The sequence below is a fragment of the Neofelis nebulosa genome, chromosome 3 (assembly GCF_028018385.1).
Source record: "Neofelis nebulosa isolate mNeoNeb1 chromosome 3, mNeoNeb1.pri, whole genome shotgun sequence".
NCBI classification, from domain to species: Eukaryota; Metazoa; Chordata; class Mammalia; order Carnivora; family Felidae; genus Neofelis; species Neofelis nebulosa.
The window spans coordinates 85,924,357-85,950,572 of NC_080784.1; positions in this window are offsets into that span (position 1 = coordinate 85,924,357).

Below are 26,216 nucleotides of genomic sequence, written 5' to 3' on the forward strand. Positions count from 1 at the left end.
TTCCAATAAGTGTTAGGTGATGCAGATAATACTTGTCTAGGGACCACAGTTTAAGGACCCCTGCATCCTTATATGAGGTTATGTAAATTACATACTTAGGACAAGGTCACACAGCTAACAACTGGAGGAAGTGATTCTTATACAAGGCTGTGTGATGCAAAGCTTTAAAAAAAATCCAAGGCTTTTGCATTTATCTATAATGTAGTTGCCATTGGGGTTAACCAAAATGTAGTGTTTCTTTTCTTTTGATGGAGAAAAAAGAAAGTGTTTCCGTCACTAACTGATTAGGTGAAGTTAAACTAAGTCTTCTTGATGAGTTACATGTAAGAAACAAGCTCTTACTTAATATTATATCCAGGAAAGAAAAAATGCAACACCCGAGGTCAAAGAAAGGAGGAAAAAAGTCGAGAGATTTAGGTAGTAACAATGTTGGAAACCTCTAGGCCGGGAGGCAGGGCCGGGGCCTGTTGCCCTATAAAAGTCACTTTCAGCTGAAAACTTGTATATTTTCCAAGCTGACATGTGAGGCAATAAATCATTTTGTAAAGAGGTTAGCATTGCCTAGAGACACTCTGAGATACAGAATTAATGAAACTTTAATTTTGTTCTTCAGTTATTTGAGGTTTTGTTTTACTTTGTAGTTGACTAGGTCTTGGGTTCAAACCTAAAACTCTAGTGATTTATAAACATCTCTTACTAGGAAGAAGTAAGCCAAAAAAAAATTATCTGCCTATCAAGGTCCAAAGAATATATTTGCCAGACACAAATCTGCCAGTTCAGGGTACTTCTATCCTTACGTGTACATCTAGACAAAGACAGAAAGTGAACACAAACATGGAAACAGACATGCTTGACTGGAGGGGAGAGGTGTTATTTTTCCAATTGTTTCTTTTCTCAGCAGGAGGGATGTGAGGTTTGAATTTCAAATTAGTTTTACCTTCTTAAGGCAAATATCAGCACACAGTTCTGGCCAAGGGAAAGACAGAGACCCAAACGTTACTTGAGTGCATGATAATATCCACATCAGAGGTCTGTGGCCTTATATGTTTGCATAGAATCCTGTGAGATGGTTATTATTTCTTTTTCACAGAAAGGAAACTGAATTTCCAGAGGCTAGTGACTGCCTGATATCACCTGCTGAGAAGTGGCAAAGGAATAATTTGAGTCCATACTTATGTGGCTATAAATCCCATGCTCCTGCCTTTATATCCCATGGCCAGGGTCTATCAGAAGCTCCATCCATTTCTCCTGGAGAAGCAGGATTGACATTTGCAAGAAGTGAACAGCTTAGAGACAGCTACAGCGGTTCACCTGTTGTGCCTGTTCACTTGGAGGGCTTGTGCTAGCTTCATGTTCTGGTCTATACAGTTTCTGCGAAGTCTACAGGAATCACATGCTTTTGATCTAATTCTTTACTGACTTCTCTAGCCTTTGCCTTTGCAAAACTGCAAATATATATATATATATATATATATATATATATATATATATATTTTTTTTTTAAGTCACCAAAGTGAAAATGCAAAATATAAGTGGTTTAAACAAATTCTTAAAATAGATGTGAGACACTGCAAGAGAGTTTTAAAAAGTCTGAACTCAAAGTAGAAAGCTAGCTCAGCAGAACTTTGAAACCAGAGGATATTGAGCAGAAAAAGAAGAAGAGGGAGGAGATAGAGCGGGAAAGAGAATGGGAAATTTAATTATCCCATATGGAACTATTAGTTCCTTCTTTTTATGTAACACTAGAGAAGTTTGTATGAATATTAAAAGAGGCACAAACTTTGATAGGATGGGAAAGTTCAGTATAACTGTCACATAAATGACAAGAAAAAAAAAGAATTATGAGTAAATAGATGAAACCATTGAAAACAAGGGAACAGAAACATAATAAAAGAAAATAAATAATGCATACAAAGGGGAAAATATAGAATAAAATCAAATAAATTCATTAAAACACTTAAATACTTCCCTTTAAAGGGCAGACTACAATATTTACATGTCCAGAAAATATTATGCTGTTAAAGAACAAAGTATTAAATCTGGGTTGAAATTAAAGAGACAGTTAAGAAGATATTATTCAAATGTAGTTGCAACCACAAAAAAAAAAAAAACAACAAAAAACAAAAAACCAAGAATGGCTATATTAATATACAAGGAGTTTAAGGTTAAATTCACTTACCAGAATAAAGATGGATATTTTGTAATTATAAAAAGCAAAGTTTATGAAAAAAAATCATGAATCTGAATGAGCCCTGCACATATATAAAATAAAAACTACTTAAAAAGCAAAAAGAACTTATTAAAAATAATACATTTCAATAAAAATACAATAAGGGACACCTGGGTGGCTCAGTTGGTTTAGCATCTGATTCTTGATTTCAGCTCAGGTCATGATCGTGATGGTTGGTGAGTCTGAGCCTTGCATCAGGCTCTGTGCTGACAGCATAGAGCCTGCTTGGAATTCTCTGTCTCTGCCCTTCCCTGTCTCTTTTCCCCACCCTTGCTCACATGTGTGCATTCTCTTTCAAAACAAATAAACCTAAAATAAAGTAAAATAAAAATAAATAAATAAAAATACAACAAATTGTGTAAATAAGTAATAATACTCAACTCTCAAATTTCTGGTTATATACAGAACTTTAGATAACTTGACTAAAAAGTATTTTCTGTGTGTTCATTGTACCTGTAAAACTCCTGTTTACCAACTTAGACACACACAAAAATATCTCAAATTAAAAAAGTATAAATCTTGCAGACCAATTCTCCAATCCTAACTAGATACAAAGTTTAGGAAGGAACTTTTATTACATAAAAATTATAAAACTAACTTTGAGATAGACATTGAATCAAATAAGAATTTACAGTTAAAAGGACAAAGTAGAAAATAATAAAAAGGAGAAAGTTACACAAAAATCTATTAGACATCAAAGGCTCTTCTAAGAGAAAAACACGTAGCATTCAACTTAAATACTTATTAAAAATGAAAGATTAAATATTAAAATAAACTAATATTCATATCAGTCAAAAGTTTTAGTGGAAATCAGAAGAATTCACAGAACCTACACTAGTAAATAGAAAATAAATACATAAAAGACTCTGTGATGGCAAATTTTATGTGTCGACTTGACTGGGCCATGGGGTGCCCAGATATCTGGTCAACCTTTATTTGGGGTGTTTTGATGAGGGTATTTTTAGATGAGATTAATGTTCATATCAGTAGACGAAGCAAATTGCCCTCCCCCATGTGGGTGAGCTTCATCCAAGGGCTTGAATGGGACAAAAGGCCGACCCTCCCCCAAGTAAGAGAGAATCCTTTCTGCCTGACTGCCTTTGCATTGAACAGTGGTTTTTTTCCTGCATTCAGACTCTAACTGAAATATTGGCTCTTCCTGGGTCTCAAGCCCTCTGGTTTTTGGACTAGAGCTACACCATCGGCTCTCCTGGGTCTCTCACTTACTGTCTCAACCCTGTAGATCATGGAACTTGCCAGCCTCCATAATCACATGAGACAACTCTTTATTATAAACTTCTTTATATATATGGAGAACCTAATACAGGATGTCTCTGAGAATCTGTAGGAGGACCAGAGAGTCAGAGGACTCAAAATCTAACTCTAAATCATACTATTGGTGCGGGGGGGGGGGGGGGGGGGGGTTAGGGGTCGGTGCCTGGATGGTTCAGTTAAACATCGGATTCTTGGTTTCGGCTCAGGTCATGATCTCACGGTTTGTGAGTTCGAGCCCTATATCGAGATCTGTGCTGACAGTGCAGAGCCTGCTTGGGATTCTCTCTCTCTCTCCCTCTCTCTCTTCTCCTCCCTCACTCATGCTTCCTCTCTCTCAAAATAAGTAAATAAACTTAAAAAAATAAAATAAAAGCATACCACTGGGCTTCTCTAGCAACAACTCTGCTCACTCTGCCAAGGGGCAGAAGCACTCAAGTTTGAACCTGGTGTCTTCCCCTTGCATTTATATCACTGCTGTGTTAGAAAGCTTATTTCTCTGGTGATATAACATTCCACAAGCACTATTGTGACCTAGTATTGAAGTTGTGGGTAAAAACTCTCAATTCCCCTTTGTGGGTAGTTTGGTAAGCCCCTACTTCAACCACTTCCCTTATCAGGCAACTAAGCGCACACACACACACACACACACACACCCCTCAAGTCGCTCCTGGGCCAGATACCAAAAAACTGTGAATAGCATCTATGTCCTGGAGACTGTGTGATTATTCAAATTATCCAATGCTCAGACAGCCAGGAAACCTAGCTAAATTCACCCTTCTTGCTGTATAAGCCTGCTCCTACAGTTCCAGCTTGCCGTGTCACCTGTTTCCAAGTACAACCCCGTGTATGACCCTGCTTGGCAGTCTTCTCCCATCTGGAGCTGTGAGTAACAAAGCCTCTGCATTTCATCTCTCAGAGTGTCATCGCGTTGTACCACATCATCAAAAGGATTCTTAAGTCTTTTTTTTTTTTTTAATTTTTTTTTCAACGTTTTTTATTTATTTTTGGGACAGAGAGAGACAGAGCATGAATGGGGGAGGGCAGAGAGAGAGGGAGACACAGAATCGGAAACAGGCTCCAGGCTCCGAGCCATCAGCCCAGAGCCCGACGCGGGGCTCGAACTCACGGACCGCGAGATCGTGACCTGGCTGAAGTCGGACGCTTAACCGACTGCACCACCCAGGCGCCCCAAGGATTCTTAAGTCTTAAAACATCCGGCCAGACCACCCTCACTAGGAAGAAGACCATATGTCTGCATGTAACATCACTATGTGCTAAAATGAACTCTCATTTAGGTAATTGTTTCTTTTTTAATGTTTTATTTATTTTTAAAGGAGAGACAGAGAATGAGTGGGGGAGGGGCACAGAGAGGGAGACACAGAATCCAAAGCAGGCTCCAGGCTCCAAGTTTTCAGCACAGAACCTGGCATGGGACTTGAACTCACAAGCTGTGAGATCATGACCTGAGCTGAAGTCAGATGCTTAACAGACCGAGCCACCCAGGCGCCCCTAGGTAATTCTAATAAGTAATGTCTGTATTATCTGCAGCATCGCAACCTCCACCTTTACAGCAAGAGAGGCTGGGTAAATAACTTATGACTTCTAACTCAAATTTGAAGTGTCTCGAAAATTCAGAGACTTCTCAAATATAAGAATGGTGCCAAAGGGTCAAGGCAAATAAATAGAATGATAAACATCTGTCTGGATATTTACTTCAAATATTTTAATTAGGTAAGATTCAGCACAATAAAGCAAAAGAATGGAGAAAGAGGACATTAATAAAATGAAATCTGAAATTAATAAAACAGCAGAGGTAAAGAGAATAAATAAATGCAAATCAGGTTCTTTGAAAAAGATTTAAAAATCATATTCACCTCTCATGAGCCTAATTAAGAAAAAAATGGAAAATATACAAGATTAGAAAAAGAAAAATGAGGCATAATCACAGAACAAAAGGAGGAATTAAGATAAGATAATGCTCCAAGGAAATATGATACCTAGGAATTAATTTAATAAGAAACAAGTAACAAGTCAGACCTATAAATATAAAACTATAAAATATTACCGATGAACATAAATAAGATCTGAAATATTGCAAAAGCATTCCATCTTCTAAAATAGGAATTTGATGTCATAAAAATACCAAACTGCCCTAAATTAATATGTAAATGTAATGCAATTTCAATTACAGTGCCAATAAAAGTGGGGGGTAGTAGACGGGATCCAATTATTTAATGAGAAAATCTAAATGCCAAAGATAAACCAAAAAAAGTATGACAAAGAAAAATAGTATAGAGAGAAGTCTTATGTAACCTGGTATTTGACCATATGATAGAGTCAGCTTAATCACATTAATATAATATTGGTGGGAATAGAGAAACAGGTCAAAGGAAAAGAGCAGAAAAACCTGTAAATCATCTCATATATTTGAAATTTTCATATGCACAAGTAGAGAAAAGCATTACTTCATTTGAGTAGGAAGGGTAAGATTTGTTTAATTAATGCTGTTTGCACAAGTTGTTATCAATATGAAAGGAAGTGACATTGAACCTCCTTCTCACATGATATTCAGTAATTTCAAATGGATTCAAACTCACAATGAAGTAGACTAATAAGGTGGAACTAAACAGGAAAAGGAAAGAAGATTTTAACATTAAATCAAGTCTGAGTATCTGATTAATATCTAGGAATGAACACTATATTTATGTAATTGACTCTGCAATTCATGCTTACAGTGACCTTAGTTTTCATCCTGGGGCAAGCAAAGATTAAGCACCTTAAATAAATGATGAAGAAGAGTGAGAGACAAGAGACAAAAAGCAAAGTTTGTTTGATTATATCATGAATCAGGTTCAGTATGCTGATTGTATCTGAATGAGGACACAGAAAAAAATGTCAGAGCCATGATATGTACAATTTATCAATGTAATGAGAAGAGCATGGTGTTAATCAAATAAAAATAAACATATACAAAAAGACATCCCATATTTGCAAGTTTGCTTGTGTGTATATATCTATATCTATATCTCAACCCTGTAGATCATGGAACTTGCCAGCCTCCATAATCACATGAGACAACTCTTTATTATAAACTTCTTTATATATATGGAGAACCTAATACAGGATGTCTCTGAGAATCTGTAGGAGGACCAGAGAGTCTATATCTAGATATAGATATAGATATAGATATATACACACACACAGAGAACGTTATGAAGAAAGGTTATTAGCATTGATTACCTGGTGGAGTTGGAGAAGAAAGTAAAGGGTTTGGTTCTGCCTTTATAAACTTTATGTTAAATACTCATTTTACTTGTTATAAAAAGCTCAGAAGACACAGCAAACACAGCAAATAAGACATTTGGACACAGAAGATAAGTAAGGACACAAGCAGCCTCTCGGTAGAGGCATCACCAATGTCAAGGAGGCGAGAGACTCTCAGCAGTGAGAAGTGTTGAGTCCCCTAACAAAACACTCCACCCAAACAAGAGTATCAGCAAATTGTGCACCTGTCAGGATTATTAGTAAATTGCCGCTGATGCCAAATTACAACCATGAGCAATTTTCTCTCTTACGTTGTATCCTGCCTCTTGTAGCCACAAGTAGCTTCTGATGAGTGAGGAGGCGCCCAAGCCTTCCTGCTCCATCAGTGTCCCACTTGAGATTAGCCCACGCTGGGAGACGAGTAAAGCTTTAAGCTGGTTGAGAATTTGAATTTCTGATTCACTCTTCCTTTCAACCCATATTTACTGAGCAAATGCCTACAACGTGCTCACCACTGTTTTAATTTCAAGGAATAAACTGGTAAATACACCCTCCCAGACACACACACACACAAAGAAAAAAAGGTCTTACCCTCAAGGAACTTACCAGGGAAGGAAGATAGAAAATAAATAAAATCGGTAAATTATTTATTAGAAGGCAGAAGAAAGAAAGCACAGGGGAGAATATGGAGTGCTGGGGTGGAAGCAAGATTTGAAATTGTCGATAAGACGGTCAAGGAAAATAACATTTGAACAAAGACTTGATGGATGTGATAGTACCTAAAAGAGGGAGAGAGAGAGAGATTTTTATCATCTGAGAGTGACTGGATAAGCTATGGAATTTGCATGAGTTTTAATCCAGGGCCGGGAAAGAGTATTCCAGAGAGTGAATTTAGTAGGAACAGGCAAGAAAGAATAAAGTATTCTATTGAGTTCAAGCTGACTCACTTTAATAAAGTGATTATATATAATTTAAGGATAAGAGCATCCAAAACCAGATTCCACAACTGCCAACATCCTGTATACTTAAAATATGTTTGTTTGATGTTCCATTTGCACTCTGGGAAAAAAAAAAAAAAAAATATATATATATATATATATATATATATATATATCTACTTGCAGGGTCTAATCTAAATACCTGTATGGCTTCCTTTATAGCTCTTCCCACAATTGGGCTCCTTTATAGTCCAGGAATAGTTCTACAGTTTCTACATGGCTATTATTTGAGTTGGGAGTATAGCTCATCTCTGCGGTTTGTAGATAAGAGTGCACTTTTCAGGGTGGATGCCTGGAGGACTGGTTTTCTACGAATTCATTGTGCTCCTAAAAGGTCAGATATTTTTTCTTGCCTCCTTAAGATATGACATTAGTATCATAAGATATGCCCCTCACTTCATATTTATAATTCATCAGCTCAGGGAATGAATCAAAAAGAGAACTGCTCTGTTTCACTTGGCATTTTGTCAATAGAAAAGATTAACATGCTCACAATTATAAATAGGAGATAATGATACTACTTTTCCCAACCTCATGATTTAACCCATGGTTTGATAAACGAGAAGGCTATTTCTAAAACTTATAGGTTGATGGAGAGACACCCCCCGCCCAAGTACAAATTTATCTTTAGGCCTACAGTGTTAAAAATGGATGGATAGATTGCCCGCCTTCACAACTAGAATGTAAGCTCTATGACACTTAGCACTTTGTCTTATTTACTGTTGTTAAAAATAAATAAATAAATAAATAAATAAATAAATAAATAAATAAAAGCAGGAGTTAGGGGTGCCTGTGTGGCTCAGTGGGTTAAGCAACCAACTCTTGTTTTCTGCTCAAGCATCATGATCAAGGGGTTCATGAGTTGGAACCCCATGTGGAGCTCTGCACTGGCAGTACAGAGCCTGCTTGGGATTTTGTCTCTTCCTCCACCTCTGTCTCTCCCCCACTCATGAGGGCTCTCTCTCTGTCAAAAAAGAAATAAATAAACTTTAATAATTAAAAAAAAAAAAGGAATGACTTTCAAATGTATCTTAGAATTTTTTATGATAAAGCATAGGAAAGGGGCGCTTGGGTGGCTCAGTGGGTTGGGTGTCTGCCTTTGGCTCAGGTCATGATCTCATGATCTCATGGTTTGTGAGTTTGAGCCCCACATCGGACTCTGTGCTGACAGCTCGGAGCATGGAGCCTGCTTCAGATTCTGTCTCTCTCTGTCTCTCTGCCCCTCCCCCTCTTGCACTCTGTCTCTTTCTCTCTCAAAAAATAAACATTAAATTTTTTTTTAAATAAAAGAAAACAAAGCAGGCTTATATGTATTGACTCATCCCGTAAATAATATGTGTCTTTTGTAACATTAGCATTAATTCTGGTGTCACGTACTTAGCATTACAGAGGAGAGAGATAATTTTCAGAACCAGATTACCATGAAACAGAGTGCAAGAACAGTAGGGAAGGAAATAATTGTTTGACATTGTCCTTCCCAGCGCCTTGTTTGCAATATTTTATTTATATGTCACAACTATTTTATATATATTAATACCATTATCCTAATTTTCCAGATGAGGAAATAGGTCAAGTAACTAGTCCAAACTCATGTATCCAATAAGTAATAGAGTAGATAGTCACACTTAGTTCTGTGTGGCTTCAAATCTTAACTTTATTGGAGCTGCTGGTTTTTACCAAAATCTGAATTATTTGGACAAGAAGAACGTATCTTCAATCTTACCTAGAGCTTTTCTTATTCAGACTGTCAGGGCTTTTCAAAGCTTACTGGTAAAGTTTGTATTGACAATATTGAAACCCTAAAATTCCACTTTTTGTGACTTGGACTGTGAGTTACTTAGTTTTGAGTTTTTAGGAAGGTTTGGCATTAAATAATTCAAAAAAAAGGCAGTTAGTTAAAAGACCGTGTTAAGATATAGCCTTAATTCAAGAGAAATTGCTAAGGTCTGTGTAGTAATTTGGAAATTATTTTCTTCTTTTTGTTGGCCCAACTAACACTAGTGGCTTGCCCTAAATCTTTCACTAAATTTATGTACCTTGAGGTATGGCATGTTCTATAAATCTAGATGGTCCTCTGATACATGTAAATTGGGATACTAGCAGGAATCCCAAATGAAGGGTTTAAGAGATTGGGAGTTTAAAAATGGGCAAAGTATATTAATAGATATTTCCCCAAAAAAGGAAGACAAATAGCAAGTGCATGAAAAGATGCTCAACGTCATCACCCATCAGGGAAATGCAACATCAAAACCTCAGTGAAATATCGCTTCACACACATTAAGATGACTATAACAAAAAAGACAGATAATGAGCATTGGTAAGTGTGTGGAAAATTGGAACCTTCATATATTGCTGATGAGAATGTAAAATGATGTAGTCACTTTGTAAAACAGTCTGGCAGTTGCACAAAAGCTTAAACATAGAGTTTTCATACAACCCAGCAACAACACTCTTAGGTATACACTCCGAGAAATGAAAAACACAGGTCCATGTAAAATCTTGTACACAGGTGTTTACAACATTATTCAGTATAACCAGAAGGTAGAAACAACCTAAATATCTATCAACTGATAAATGAAGAAATAAAAACATGGTACATGTGGACATATGCTACAACATGGAGGAACCTCGAAAGCATTATGGTAAGTGAAAGAATTCAGTCACAGTGGTGTCATTTATTACATGATTCCATTTAGACGAAATGTCCACATTCAGCAAATCTATATGTATAGAAAATAGATTAGTGGTTGCTTGGTGGGAGGGAGATATGTGGAGGAGACGAGAAGATGATTATCAAACGGCACAAGGTTTTCTTGGAGAGAGATGAAAGTATTTTAAAATTGCATTGATGGTTGTACGACTCTGTGAATGTATGCAAAATTATTGAATTTTATACTTGAAATGAGTGAATTGTGTGGTATATGGATTACATCTCAACTAGACTGCTATTTCTGTAAATAAAAGAGAAAAGAGAGAGAGAGAGAGAGAGAGAGAGAGGTTGGAGATCACTATTTCCAAAGGTGGAACAGAGTTACGGAATCTCACAACGGATGATTGAGCATACATGGCCTGGCAACACGGGAAGAAGAAAGCACAGTTTCTAGAAATTGAGAGATATACAGTTCTAATATAGCTGAGAAGAGGATCGCTGAGTAGATACGGACTTTGGTAGATGAATGCAACCATTGTCAACTCATGGCCTTACAAAGCAGGAACAAGAAAATGTTTACCCAGATTTCTCCCTACTCCCTCAGTCCAGTCTCTAGCTAGTGTCTCCTTGGTCAAATTCAGTCAGCCACCTGGGATGGCACAATCCCCAGAGGTCGGCCTTTTAGTGCACAGAGGAGGTAAGGAGAGTGAAGGGTAGATCTGGAGAGACAGACAATGTCCATCCACACAGCTGCTTCTCTATAGGATGCACTACTTAAGTTTTTCCACCCTCTTTCCTCCCCGGCTGCTCATCTCTCAAGGCTCAATTCAAGAATCTCCACCTTGAAGCCTTTCACACTGTTAGTGTGAGGGAAACAGGGAGACTGATTGATTATTTCCTTTATTGTGCTCACTGGTTTATAAGTTTGGATCACCACAATGCAGTGTAGGGTTGTGACAGATGTCCTGGACTCAGGGTCCAAATATGCCCCGTACTACATGTGTGACTTAGACCAAGTCAATCTCAATGCCTAAATTTTCTCATTTGTACAATGGAGATAGTAGTCGTACTTCAAAATACTCCTGACAAAGCACTTAATTCATGTCTTATACAAGAACCACTCACCAAGTGTCAGTTGTTTTCTAGGTGATGAGTAATTAGACTCATTACATTAGACTGTATGGCCCTTGATGATATAACCCTGTTTCACTCTTCTTTATATCCATAGTGTCTAATATTGTCTGGGGATACCCTAGGCATCCATTAAATATTAAAAGAAATGAATGTATGAATGAACGCTATTATTTCTTTCATTGCCGTTAAAATACTCCCCAATCTCCTAATAACTATGATGTCACTGTGGTCTAAAACTTAAAGTTCCAGAATTGCTCTATGTCCCACTTCCATTCATCCTACCTTGTGACACATTTTTATATTGCTTGAATCCATTCTTACCGCTGTCCTCATTTCTTGGCTGCACCATCAAAAGTAGCTTCTAAATAGCTTCCAGACTGTTTCTTCATTCCTATCCAATACATTTTCCTAATATGTACATTTGCTAAAAACTGAATGATCTTTCCAAATAAATCCAATAAAAACCACTTATTTCTTGCTTCAATTTTTCAGTGGTCACCCAGTGCCTTCCAGGTAAAATCCAACCTCCTTAGCCTTACATTCATGTCTTCTAGGATAGGAGCCTATCTGCTTCTCCAGTGTCGTTTTGCACCACTCCTGAAGGCTCCAGTTCTTTGTAATACTTGCAATTCCCCAGCAGATTACATTCAGTGTGAACATTGTCTTGGCTTTTTTGCATGTGTCCTTGTGTCTTGCTTGTAACTCTTTTATCTAATCTCTCCCTCCTACACCCTGGGTGCCTCTCTTCACTGTCCTGGCTAACTCCTATACTTGCTTCAACATTGAGCTCATGTCCCCTCCTCCAGGAAGCTTTCCTTGATGCTTTCTTAAAGGCCAATTTTCACGTCCTACCTTGTGTTTCCTCCTGCTTTAGCCACACTACCCTAGTATCTGTTCATCAAAATTTCTGGTCTTTGTTTTTTTTTTTTTTTTTTTTTTTTTTTTTTATCTTTTAAACCTCACTTTATCTCCTTGATCTACTTGGAAACATTCTTTTTTTTAAAATCTTCTTTAAGTGTTTGTTCAACTCTCTCCTCAACAATGGCCTCTTCAGACCACCCCATTAAATACTGCAGTCTTATTTCTATCCACTATGTTCTGCATTTCTGATTCCCTCCTGCTGGTTCTACTTTTTCCTATCTTTTTTTTCTCCCCCCAGCATTTGTCACCTTCTAACATCCTATTCAACGTATTTATTTATAACCTTTATTGTTTATTATTTTCCTTGGGAAAGGGATTTTTGTCTAATTTGTTTACTGATCTGTCTCAAGCGCCTAGAACAATGAATGGCAAATAGTAGACATTCCAAAATTATTTTTTGAACAAATCTATCTTTGCATCTCTCACATATCCCCTAGTAATTGGTGTATAGTAGATGTATTAGTTATCTATGCCTGTGTAACAAATCACCACCAAACTTAATACCTTAAAGAATCCCGGTTTATCATTCCTCATAAGGTTTTGGAGCAGTTGGGTTCTTCTGTTGCTTTCAATTGAGCTAACTTACTTGGCTCATTGATTTGCCTCCAACTGGTTACAGGTTGGCTAGCACCCTGCTGATTTTGACTGGCTCCTTACATCTCTGGGGCCAGGGCTGAGACACCTGGTTGACTGGGCTTATCCACATGATTTCCCACCCTCCCCTACCACAGGCTAGAGTGGGCTTGTTTATAGATTGGACGTTCCCAGGGCTCTCAAAGCCTAGGGTCAAACTAGCAGAACTTCACTTCTGCTGTCACATTCTTTTGGTCAGAAGAATTGATAAGAGCATCTTGGATTCAAGTGTATGGAAAATAAGCTTCATGTCCCCATAGGAATTGCTGCAAAGCCACATTGTATAGAGGTTTAGTACAGGAAGAATAATTACAACATTCTTCTAAATAATCTTTCACATTAGGTAAGCAAAAGATGGTTATATGAAATAATAATCATTGTGGCTAACATTATTGCAGACTTACTGTGTTCTAAGTCTTATGGTAAGTGTTTTATAGGCACTAGTTTATTGCATTCTTTAAAAATCTCTTGGAGGTAGTGTTATTATTAATGTTATCTCCATATTTCAGATTATGCAGATTACGCAGATTAATGGATACCACCTCCTTTGTTGGGGTAATTGAAGAAGTTAGATAAGTCTTACAGAAAACAAGTAAAATGACCCCCAAAAGACTGTATGCACATAAATTAAAATTTTTAGAACTAGGTAGAACAATGTTTCCCAAACTTGTCCAACCATAAATTCACCCTGACAGCACAAGTTAAAAAGCCTGATGCCTGATGCCAGGCTGGATCCCACAACCCTGGGATCATGACCTAAGCAGAAATCAAGAATCAGAAGCTCAACCGAGCCCTCCAGGCCCCCTCGGAATCTGTATTTTTAACTAGCACCTAGGTGACTCTTAGTGAAGAGCAAGTTTGGGAACCACTGAGCCGGGGCACTTTCATCTTAAACAACCCCAGACTATTAAAAAAAAAAAAAAAAAAAGGAGGGGGGAGACGTTTTCGTCCCTGATTTCCTTAGTGTGTGCAAAGAACAATTAACTCCTGGTGCTCAGTCATCACTCTCTCTGGGTCAGAGTACATCATTTTGTTTATGTATATATACTTATACACATACATGTACATAAAATAGATGATAGATAGATAGATAGATAGATAGAGAGAGAGAGAGAGAGACATTCTCCCTGCCCCCGAACAATATGAGACATTTTCTGACGTTTGGATCCAGCACAGAACAGGACACTTATGAACAGCAGTATGAGCCAATGTTCACATTACCGTAATCAGGGTGCCAGGGTGAAGTCAGAGCTACTGAACCGTGTAATGCATTAATTGGGTAGAAAATAAGGAAGTCTGCCAGGCTTTAGATTTAACACAAATTAAAGATATGGAAACCTGAGCTCAAAATCTTTCCTCTGTTCTCACAAAAAAAGAGGTCTGCTCTTTGGAGAGTTTAAGAACCCTGCTCAAGGATGAGAGAGTATATTGCTGGCAAAGGCTGAAGGTAGATGGTAATGCCTCATGACCTTCCCTTGCTAGACTGCTCAGGGCCAATGTGTCTATTTTTTTGAGTGCCTGTATTTAATAACTTTTGATTTCTCCTAATTTATTTTTTCTCTGCAAAAATGAGGCAAAGCATGGGCAAATTAAACCCTCACAAGGAGTGATTCCCACAAGAAGTCTGTGGTGCTCTGTGGATGGGTGCCTTTGACTTCCCTTGATTTTATTCTGTCATAGAATGGTATTCACGTTCTGTGTGGCAGCAGATGCTGGAAGCAGAGAGGCTGACAGTGAAGGGAAGGGTGAAATGGAATCAATTTTCCTGAGTAAGCGAAAGGTTGAGAGAAAAGCTCCTTCCATCTTTTAGGTCATTAGGTTTCCTTCTATTTGATACATTTTCTTTATAATCACATTCTAGTTAAAACTGCACCTTTGTTTTCATTCATCACAACTCTTCTTTTTTTTTCCATTTTCTTTGGAAAAATTCATTTTCTAAATTCTAAAAATAAATGTTGGCATAACTGATTTTAAAAATTTCTTCTTTTCTAATATAAACATTTAAGATTATAAATCCCTCTCAAAGGCTCACTTTGACTGCAACCCATAGGTTTTGTTTTAAAAGCTTTTCATTATCCTCTATTATCATACAATTCTAGGAATTATTTCTTTCTCTTAGTCTTTTATTTATACATCATGAACTATTTAGCAAATTTCTTTTAAAAAAACTTCAATATATAGGACATTTTTATCTTTTTAAAAATAATTTCTAATTTAATCGTGTTGTCATTAGATCTCATGTTTGTATAACACCTATGGTATCTTTGAAATTAGTGTCTTTGTTTCCTTTATGACAAAATATTGTAATAAACCTTCTATATGTTATGAGAAAAATATACATTCTTTAATTGTTGGCTGCAAAACTGTACATAGGTGCACTAGTTCAAATTTGTTAATTATGTTGTTTATATCTGTATACTTCCTGATTATTTTGTGTGCTTGACCAATCAATTGAAAGAGATATGTTGAAACACATGATGGTGAATGTATCAGTTTCTCCTTTTTCTTTTTTTAATGTTTTTATTTATTTTTGAGACACACAGAGACAGAGCATGAGCAGGGGAGGGGCAGAGAGAGAGGGAGACACAGAATCCGAAGCAGGCTCCAGGCTTCCAGCTGTCAGCACAGAGCCTGACGCGGGGCTCCAACTCATGGACTGTGAAATAATGACCTGAGCTGAAGTCGGTGGCTTAACCAGCTGAGCCACCCAGGCGCCCCCAGTTTCTCCCTTAATTCTATGGCAGCGTTTTTAAGTCGCATACGTGTTTTAAGTTGGTGTATCTTTTTAGTTCATGGAAACGTTTATTATTGGATAATGATACTCCATCTTTAGTAATACTTCATATATAAACATCTATTTTATCTGATATTAATTTAGCTAAACAATCAAAATTAGCTAAGCTAATCAAAAGCTAAAACTTTCTTTTGATTGCTATTTCTTTTGATTTGCTATTTATTTATTTTGATTGCTATTTGTCTTATGTGTCTTATTACATATTTTCAGTCTCATTCTTGGAATATTCTTATGCTCTAGGTTCCTCTATTTATTATTTTGGGTTTTTTTACTCATTCTATTAATATATTGTTGAATCCATTTATATTTATTATAATTATGTTTTTGTTATCTTAATTTCTTATTTCAGTTTTTCCTAATTATGTTCTTGTTTTCTTAATTTCTTATTTCAGTTTTTCCTACTGTTTCCAAGTTTATTTTTCTTTTTTTTTTTTTTTCTGTTTTTTCTGGTACTTTTTTTTTTGATGCCAAGAATTTTAGCAAGCTTTTACATGCTTTGTGCTTAGGTACCACTTGGAACCCTCTATCATGTTGACCTGCTTTTCATTTCTTGGTTATTATAAACCTATTTTCTCTTTTTCTTGGATTTAATAATTTTTAAAGACAACATAATTGTAACAAAGTCTTGGTTATTTTTTCATATATCTTTTACAATATCTCCTGGATTTGCCTTTTCTCTTATTTATGTACTGTATCCAAAATTATTTTCAGTCTGGGCTTAGTGTACCAAATTTCTGAAGAATTGAAAGGGACTATTTTTATCATGTCCTTATATTTGAATAACAGTTGTCAAGAAGTAAATATTTTCATGTTTCTGCATACTAGGGCTTTCTGAGTGAAGAAAATAGAATCCTTGGTTTAAATACCAACATTGAAAGTTTAATGGTGATGGAATGGATGGTGAAAGATTTTACCTGCTTAGAGATATGTGTTTACATTTGAAAGGGAGATAAAACAAAACCATTTTGAGGATTGTAAACTAAGATAATTGCCTTATTTTTTCCCCTAGAAAGGTTTATTTACAGTCTAAAAGGTAAAAACCCAGGGTCTTCCCTCTTCTCTTCCAAGAAGGATTTATTTAAATCAGGGAAATATGGTTTATCTCCCTCTCTTAGGAGAAGAAGGTGGCAGATGATCTGAATAAACTTCCAAATACCTAATTTCAGGGTTCCTCCTCTGCACTCTCCAATGTACAGGGTGATACAGGGCTCTCAGTTGCGTGGCCTCTGGGTTGAGGCACAGGGGAATGGGCACAGTTATTGCTTTAAGCAATAACTCAGATCTTAGCTGGAAACCTCATGTTTGCTTTCAGGATAAAATTAAATGGTTTTAGTGTTTAACAGATATTACAGACTTATCAAGAGTTTAGCCCTATATAACATTCTAGCCTCTTTTCATCAATACTTTTGACAATATTTCATTATTTCTCACATCCATTTTTCTACTAAAAAATATTATTAACCCAATTTTTATTCCTTTATGTGTGATCTTTGTTTGCTTCTGGAAACTTTCAAAAATTTCTCTTTGTCTTTGTCATTCAAACACATCATTTTAGTGTGCCAAAGTATGTTTTTTTTCTTACTTCTTTTCTTTGTCCTTCTAAGGTCTTTAAGGCTGACATCTTTTATTTTGTTTAATTCTTTGAAGTCTGTTTCTCTTTGACTCTATTCTAACCGATATTTCATAACTAATATAGCTAGCTTTTTAAAAACTTATTTTATTTTATTCTTGTTTCATATAACTTCTCTTCGTATGTTTTTTAGACTAATTTTACTTGTTTTGTCCTTATGTGTTTTGTTGTTTTTTTTTTTTACTTTTGCTCTAATTGAATCTTTAATATCACATGTTATTTTTCTTCTGTTTGAAAGAAAGAAAGAAAGAAAGAAAGAAAGAAAGAAAGAAAGAAAGAAAAAGAAAAGGAGAGGAGAGGGAGGAGAGGAGAGGAGAGGAGAAGGAGGAAGGAAAGAAAGGCCCAAAATGGTGTCATTTGCCACTACTACAGCAAAGCAAGACTTAATTACAGGAGTGTGACCTTTATCCAGTCAATCTGGAATTTTCTGCTCAGCAATAGTCAAGATATCTGCATGGTAGACCCTCTATTCTTTCCTCATAGGAAGGTTACATTGCCTGAAAGACAGAAATGTCAAAAATTCAGAAATAACAATAGCTTACAGAGGTAGTAATTAGGAAAAGTTTACTGTTCAACAACAAAAAAGCACTTTGCAAACCGGGAGCACTCAAATCGAAACATGGAATGAGGCTCAGGGGTATATCATTACAAGCAGCTTATACAATGAGGAAGTAGTGACTGTTTATTTTTCACAATAATTGGTTATAATATTAGATTTTTTTTTAATGACATTATATCAACCCTGGGAAACATTTCAAGATTTGTTTATGATTCCCAGAGACATAAGCAAGAAATGACCCAGGTCAAGTTAGTCTTGCAAAATAAACTCAGTTTAAGCTTTATTGCTATGACTAAACTGGTTTTGTGTGCTCTGGGAACTTTTAAGGCTGATCCTTATTTGTTTTTATTTATTTTAACACAATCCTTCTTTCCTTTTGTTAATTATTTCCTTCTCTTGCCCCATTTCTGCCTATAACAATCTTCTATTTTCTTTCAGCTCCTTGGAGCTCTTTTCTGCTTGCCAGATGGGGTGCTGTCCAATTCATGAATCATTAAATAAAGCCTATTATATTTTCAAATTTCCTCAGTTGAATTTTGTTTTTTAACACTTCAGAAACACTTTTGGAATCTTCAGAAGTTTTATTTTAGCCTGTGAGCTCATTTCTCCATAAAGGTACTGGCTACACTGTCAGCCAGCACATGTTGGAGGAAAGCCATTTCCAGTCCAGTGAGCCCCACTGACCTCATGGAGGATGCATAAATGAGCCCTAGATAGAGAGACCTAAGGTCTCTAAGAAAAATATAAAAATAAAACACTCCTAACCCCCCCCCCAACAAATTATTTCATTTCTTAGAGATAAGCGTATTAGAATAAATGTCTCTTTAAGTTGTAATTCACCAGCTCTTAGAAAATTTGGTAGGGGAAGTGACTGTCTAAAATTAGATCTTGGTTTATTTGTTGTTGTTGTTGTTGTTGTTTTATAATCTGATCCTTATAGCTACAAGGCTTCTCATCTGACATGGATTTACTTCTGATGACAGCTCCACTGGAATTTGAATAGCAGCAGGTGCAAGGACAAGGCACTGTTAGTCCCTAGGCAATGTCAAGGGAGAAACAAAAGCAGAGCTACAACAGCTCTTTTAAACTGTATCCTTCCACAGCCTCACCTGGCTGTTTCTTTCTCCAGGTAAAAGTTACATCCCTATAGAAGGCTTCAAAATAATCCTGGTCACACCAGGAGTTTTAAGATCATTTTCTGAAGTTCTCTCTTTTGCCTCTTTTTTTCATTGTTGCTATTGCTGTTTATTTGGGTTTCCCTGGACTTAGACCTATGATACTATCTTAACCTGAAATATTGCTCCATAATTTTTAATTAAACTTTTTATTCTGCTATGATCATATATTTCCATGCAGGAGTAAGAAGTCATACAGAGAGATCCCCAGTTCCCTTTGCCCAGTTTCTTCTAATGGTAACATCTTGCAAACTATAGTACAGTATTACAACCAGGGTATGGACATTGACACTGTTAAGGTCATTACAGTTCAGTATATTTCCTATACCACAAATATTCCCCAAGTTGTCCTAGTATAAGCTACACCAAGTTCCATCCCATCTCCACCCCTCTCCTTAACTCCTGGTGACTACTAATCTTTTCTCAGTGCTCTCTCACTTATCTGTGAAATGTGTAAGATGATACTAGTCCATAACTAAGTATAGAAAGTAACAAGAGCAATATTAATCTCCTAGCAAGCTGTAGCTAGCTCACATGTGATGAGCCCTCCATTTCACAGGCATCATACTCTGTCATCTGGTGCAAGGAAAGTCAAATAGTCCCCTTTAAAAATAATTTATTAGACTTCAATTCAGTTTCTGGAGATTTTATGAGATATCCAGGGTCATAAATGCTAAATCAACCCACTTGTTTTATCAAGTTTTCTTCCATAGTGCACCAGCCCAGAGCCCTTATTTTTGTAAAACATGTTCATTGACCTCTCCTTCTTTCTTCCAGGCCATTCAGCTTGATCTTATCTAGCATGCACTAATTGAAAACTGTTTTCATTTCTGAGGAATCATGGCAGCATGGCATAGGTGTTGCAGATTACAGTATCAATTGTGTTAATGTATAGTAATGATCTCCATTATTTCACAGAAAGAGAATCTTACAAAGCTACAGTTCTCATCCTGTGGAAGAATCCTTTTCCATGATACTTTACACCTCAAAGTAGCACAAGTCTCTTCCATTGGTTTAATTAAAAAGAATACAGCATGATCTATCCTCCCTGAAAAATGTACTATCCATTATTTTATTCCAGTGTTACTATAGTATCTCTATGGTGCAATCTTTTCATAAATACAACTAATTCACTTGAATGAATCAAATGATCTTTTGCCATAAGCTCTCAATGTTAAAATTATGATTGCATAAGGAAATATTATTTCTGATTTAAATAGGTTTCCCATTTATAACTGTATATGCTCTTTGGTATATTAACTATATAATTGTTTATTATTGATATTTTGGTCATCACTTTGATAAGAAAAATCATCTGAAACTTCAAAAAAGAGCAAAAGGATGACTCTGTCTTTTTAATGTCATACTGGAGCATTGCCTAACAGATTCACTTGAATTATGTCATCTTCTAGGGATGTAGCTTTGTTTGAGTTCACCATATACCGCTGACTAAGGGCCCGATTCTCTGAAGTTACATGTTACTTTTTGTTTGGAAGGGATATAAAATATTTCTGTCAGAAAACTCCAAAGGTTATAGCTTTATTGACCTGTAGGACATTAACCTGTTTTGTTTCTCCCTTATAACACCTATTTCAGCATGCTTTTCTCTGTGGATTATGGAAACCTGATCTTCAAGTGATCCTTGAAGCAACATTGGATCTACTTCAGTTTGCTCCTCCAAAGGGAGTCAGAAGTGGCAATAGAAACAAAAAGTCCAGAGTACATGTCAGGGGGTTACCACAAACTGGTGGGTTTGCCCAAGGCTGGAACTGGGGCAGGAGCTCCTGGGCAGGGACTCTCATTGCCCATTACAGGCTCTGCTGGAGGGGACCTTTGGCAGTTGGTTGGCCCAGACAGAGGACAGATGAGTGGCTGTCAGATGACAGGCTGTCAGAAGGGCCTTCTGAGGTGAAGAGAGTAGGGCAAACAGACAGCCTTCTCCTGCCCCTCCATGGTCTGGGGCTGAGCTATGCAGGGAGCGGGTCCCTGGTCATCTTAGGGCTGATAATGGTATGGTTGGTGACGTGGGGCCCATACCAGCCTGCCCAGAAACTTTGCTGACTTATTTTCCCCTAGCTGTTTTTCCCTGTGCTGTTTTGTTTTTATTTCTGGTCCATGGCCAACTTTGGTTCTGCTTCTGGTCCACCCAAAGTCAACAAGTTATTCCCTATTAAGTGGTGACAATATTTAAGAATCTAGTTTTGGTGACCTCTACTGAAATGCTGGGCATCTGTTCTCTAATAGGGGAGAGACTCAGGAGATCTGGTTTGTAGTCAGTTGTTTACACATGTTTTGGGTGTCCTCTGCTCACTCACATGTTCGGTGATTCACTAGGACTCACAGGACTCTAAGGGCCTTCATTATACATATGGCAGTGTTTTTAATAGTGAAATGACACATAGCAGAACCAGCAAGTGAAAAAGTCTCATCATGGGGTCTGGAGGGATCCAGGCACAGTTTCCTAAGTTCTTTCTCACCAGGGTTACACAGAAAATGCTTCTTCCTTCTTTCAGCAATAAGCTGAAGCAACATGTATGGAGTCTTTCTGTACAGGGAAGCCTGCTTAAGACCTAGCTGAGGGTTTTTATTGGAAGCTGGTAATGTAAATACTGTCTACTTGCACTACTAGCCACAATGACCAGAGCCCCATACTCCCAGAAGAAAAGCACGTGTTCATCATAAATCACATTGTTTCTACAAACAATCTAGGCAGAGCTCAGTGCCCTGGGCACTTAACACCCTTAACAATTAATAATAAAGGAAGCATTTTGAAAGCCAAATTCCCACATGTCAGCCAACGTCAATCCCCGAAGTAGGCCCGTCTAAAGAAATGGAGAATCCACTGGGGCTCCTGGGTGGCTCAGTTGGTTAGGCATCCAACTTTGGCTCAGGTCATGATCTCACAGTTTGTGAGTTCCAGTCCCGTGTTGGGCTCTGTGCTGACAGTTCAGGGCCTGGAGCCTGCTTCAGATTCTGTGTCTCCCTCTCTCTCTGCCCCTCCCCCACTCACACTCTATCTCTGTCTCTCTCTCTCTCAAAAATAAATAAACATTAATTTTTTTTTTTTTTTAAGAAATGGAGAATCCAGCAGCATCAAGCCTACTGTGTTCATTTTTTTTCTGCATAGTAATAGTATGTTTACCTATTTTTGAGCTTAATTCAATTGAAAGAATATGTCATACCTACTGGACATAATTTTTGAGACTTTGGGATCTCTGGGCCAGGGAGATTTTGTGTCCTGCTTTTACCTGTGACTCTGCCTCTTCATGGCTGAGGAGGTTGATCTGAAGTTGTATGCTGTCTGCTATGGACTGAATTGTGTCCCTCTTAAGTTTATATGTTGAAGGCCTACTTCCCAGTGTGATGGTATTTGGAGACAGGGCTTTGGGGAGGTAATTTGGGTTAGATTAGGTCATGAGAGTAGGGCCTTTGTGATGGGATTAATGGTCTTATAAGAAGAAATAGAGACCAGAAAACTTGTTCTCATCTGTCAGGTGAGGCATCAGGGCAGGTAGTGATCTACAAGCTAGGAGGAATCCTCACCACACCCAGTCCACACTGAAACCTTGATCTGGGACCTCCAGTCTCCCAGAGAAATGAATGTCTGCTCTTTAAGCCACCCAACCTGTGACTTTTATTATGACAGCCTGAGCTGACTAAGACACTATCTGTGTACATATTTACCAGTAACTGAGAAAGCCTTTACCTCTAATCGTGTGAGTTTAAACTATATTCCTGTTTTCCAGATGCATTAGTAAGCAGGATTATAAATTATCTTAAATTAGAGATCTCTGGTTCTGACTGGTTTATAGGAACTAATAAGGTCTACTATCAGGGTGCCTGGGTGGCTCAGTTGGTTAAGCATCCAACTCTTGATTTCCACTCAGGTCATGATTTCGTGGTCTTGAGATCAAGCCCTGGGAGCCTGCTTAAGATTCTTACCCTCCCCCAGGGGCGCCTGGGTGGCTCAGTCAGTTGGGCATCCGACTTCAGCTCAGGTCATGATCTCAAGGTTGGTAGGTTCAAGCCCTGCATTGGGCTTTGTGCTGACAGCTCAGAGCCTGGAGACTGCTTCAGATTCTGTGTCTCCCTCTCTCTCTCTGTCCCTCCCCCACTCACACTCTCTGTCTCTCAAAAATAAAATGTTAAAAAAAAAGATTCTTACCCTCCCTCTCCCTCTGCCCCTCCCCCCACTTCTGCAGCATGCACTTTCTCTCCCTCTTAAAAAATAAAAAATAATAATAATTTAAAAATAGAAGGTGTACTAACATTTTTGTTTTGTTTTGTTTTGTTTTGTTTTGTTTTAATGTCTTTAATCAGTTCTGAGGCCCAACTAGACGCTTTTTTGAGCTGCCCTTTTTGAGTAGCTGATCAAACCCATGTATCAACCACTTCTTTGGAGGGTTCTCAAACTCCAGGCCGGAATACAGACTTCCCAATCACTTTGGGGCCAGCTACCAGACAACCAGGAACAGCCTCTTTGCCCCAAAGCCTGCCAACACTTTTCAAATTACCCAATCCACAGAAAGCTCATGAAATATAGGTAACCCTGCCAGGTTTGCCATATTTAAGCTCCTCCTTAAAGCTCCAGCTTGATTCCACATGTCCCCAGATATAACCTCCTGTGTGGCTCCCCCTGACAGCCTTCTCTCGTTTGGAACTTTAAGTACCTTTCATCTGAGTGTCATGTGTGTTCTGTCATCAAAAGAATATTATAAAACATAAGGTTTATCTGAGGGTTGATGGGGGGTGGGAGGGAGGGGAAAGTGGGTGTTGGGCATTGAGAAGGGCACCTGTTGGGATGAGCACTGGGTGTTATATGGAAACCAATTTGACAATAAATTTCATATTTAAAAAAACCATAAGGTTTATATAAATATAAGAAAATACAAGGATTTTTTGGGGGGAAGGAAAGGTAAATGTTCTATTATTACTTTTTATGTACTCTTATTGGTTCCTCCCCCTCCACCAGAGAATTAAACCTAATTTCCTAAGGCATCTTCTTGTATATAATGAATTAACTTCTCTCTGATATACCTACAACAGTACTAGATATGTATCATCTTTGAGAAAACTGAGAAAATAGTTACACAAATAATCTTCCGTGTCCTGTGGTTCAAACCAGGAATCACAAGCTCTTTTTAAATATGAAATTTATTGTCAAATTGGTTTCCATACAATACCCAGTGCTCATCCCAACAGGTGCCCTCCTCAATGCCCATTGCCCACTTTCCCCTCCCTCCCACTCCCCAATCAATCCTCAGTTTATCTCAGTTTTTAAGAGTCTCTTATGCTTTGGCTCCCTCCCTCTCTAACTTTTTATTTTTCCCCTTACCCTCCCCCATGACCTTCTATTAAGTTTCTCAGGATCCATGTAAGAGTGAAAACATGTGGTATCTGTCTTTCTCTGTATGACTTATTTCACTTAGCATAACACTCTCCAGTTCCATCCACGTTGCTACAAAAGGCCAGATTTCAGTCCTTCTCATTGCCAAGTAGTATTCCATTGTATATATAAGCCACAATTTATTGATCCATTCATCAGTCAATGGACATTTAGGCTCTTTCCATAGTTTGGCTCTTATTGAAAGTGCTGCTATAAACATTAGAGTACAAGTGTCCCTGTGCATCAGTACTCCTGTATCCCTTGGGTAAATTCCTAACAGTGGTATTGCTGGGTCAGAGGGTAGATCTATTTTTAATTTTTTGAGGAACCTCCACACTGTTTTCCAGAGTGGCTGCACCAGTTTGCATTCCTACCAACAGTACAAGAGAGTTGCCATTTCCCCACATCCTCTCCAGCATCTAGTCTGATTAGGAATCACAGGCTCTTAAAAAGAAAAAAACTTTCTCTCAGAAACTATTGGCTCAGAAGTATTTAAAAAAAAAATTTAATGTTTTTATTTATTTTTGAGACAGAGAGAGACAGAGCATGAGGAGGGGAGGGGCAGAGAGAGAGGGAGACACAGAATCTGAAGCAGGCTCCAGGCTCCAAGCTGTCAGCACAGAGCCCCATGCAGGGATCGAACTCACTGACTGTGAGTTCATGACCTGAGCCGAAGTCCGACGCTCAGCCAACTGAGCCACCCAGGCGCCCCTCAGAAGTATTTTTACATACTAATTCAAGTTCACATGCTCAAAATGAATCCTTAGGAAAAAATGAAATAGGTTGGATATCTGGGGTTTTAAAAACAGCTTTATGCCTTTTTCCTGATTTTTATCACTGTAAAGGGTAAGAAAAACTTTTTTTTTTTTTTTTTTTTTTTTTTAGGTTTTGGTTTGTTTTCTCATGAAGAGGCTGCTAATATGAATGCACTAAAATTCTATACTGGTTTATTGTTCAGATTAACTAATATTCTTCTATATAAATTTTAAGACTATGAAAGATATAATGTGTTCAATTAATTGCATTATAATACTGGCAAACTTTTAAATATAAATAATTATTAGGATTTTTTTGTCAACTTAAATAAAATTTCCAAGATCTTTAGTTAAATTTGAGACCTTGATTAACATCAGAATTAATTAATAGGTTATGCATGGATTATATCCAAGTAACACAGAACACTGAAAATTTGGTCACCAAACATACTTTTTATTTTAAAAAATTAAAAATTGTCTATACCTTTGAGACATGTTACTGAGCATTTTTATTTTTGCCACTTTAAGAATGTAAAGGAAAGTCTATTTCTTTTTTACGTTCTTAAAGTGGCAAAAATAGTATTATGCTAAGTGAAATAAGTCAGGCAGAGAAAGACAGATACCATATGTTTTCACTCTTATGTGGATCCTGAGAAACTTAGCAGAAGACCATGGGGGAGGCAAAGGGGGGAAAAAAGTTACAGAGAGGGAAGGAGGCAAACCATACATAAGAGACTCTTAAATACTGAGAACAAACTGAGGGTTGATAGGGGGTGAGGGAGAGGGGAAAGTGGGTGATGGGCATTGAGGAG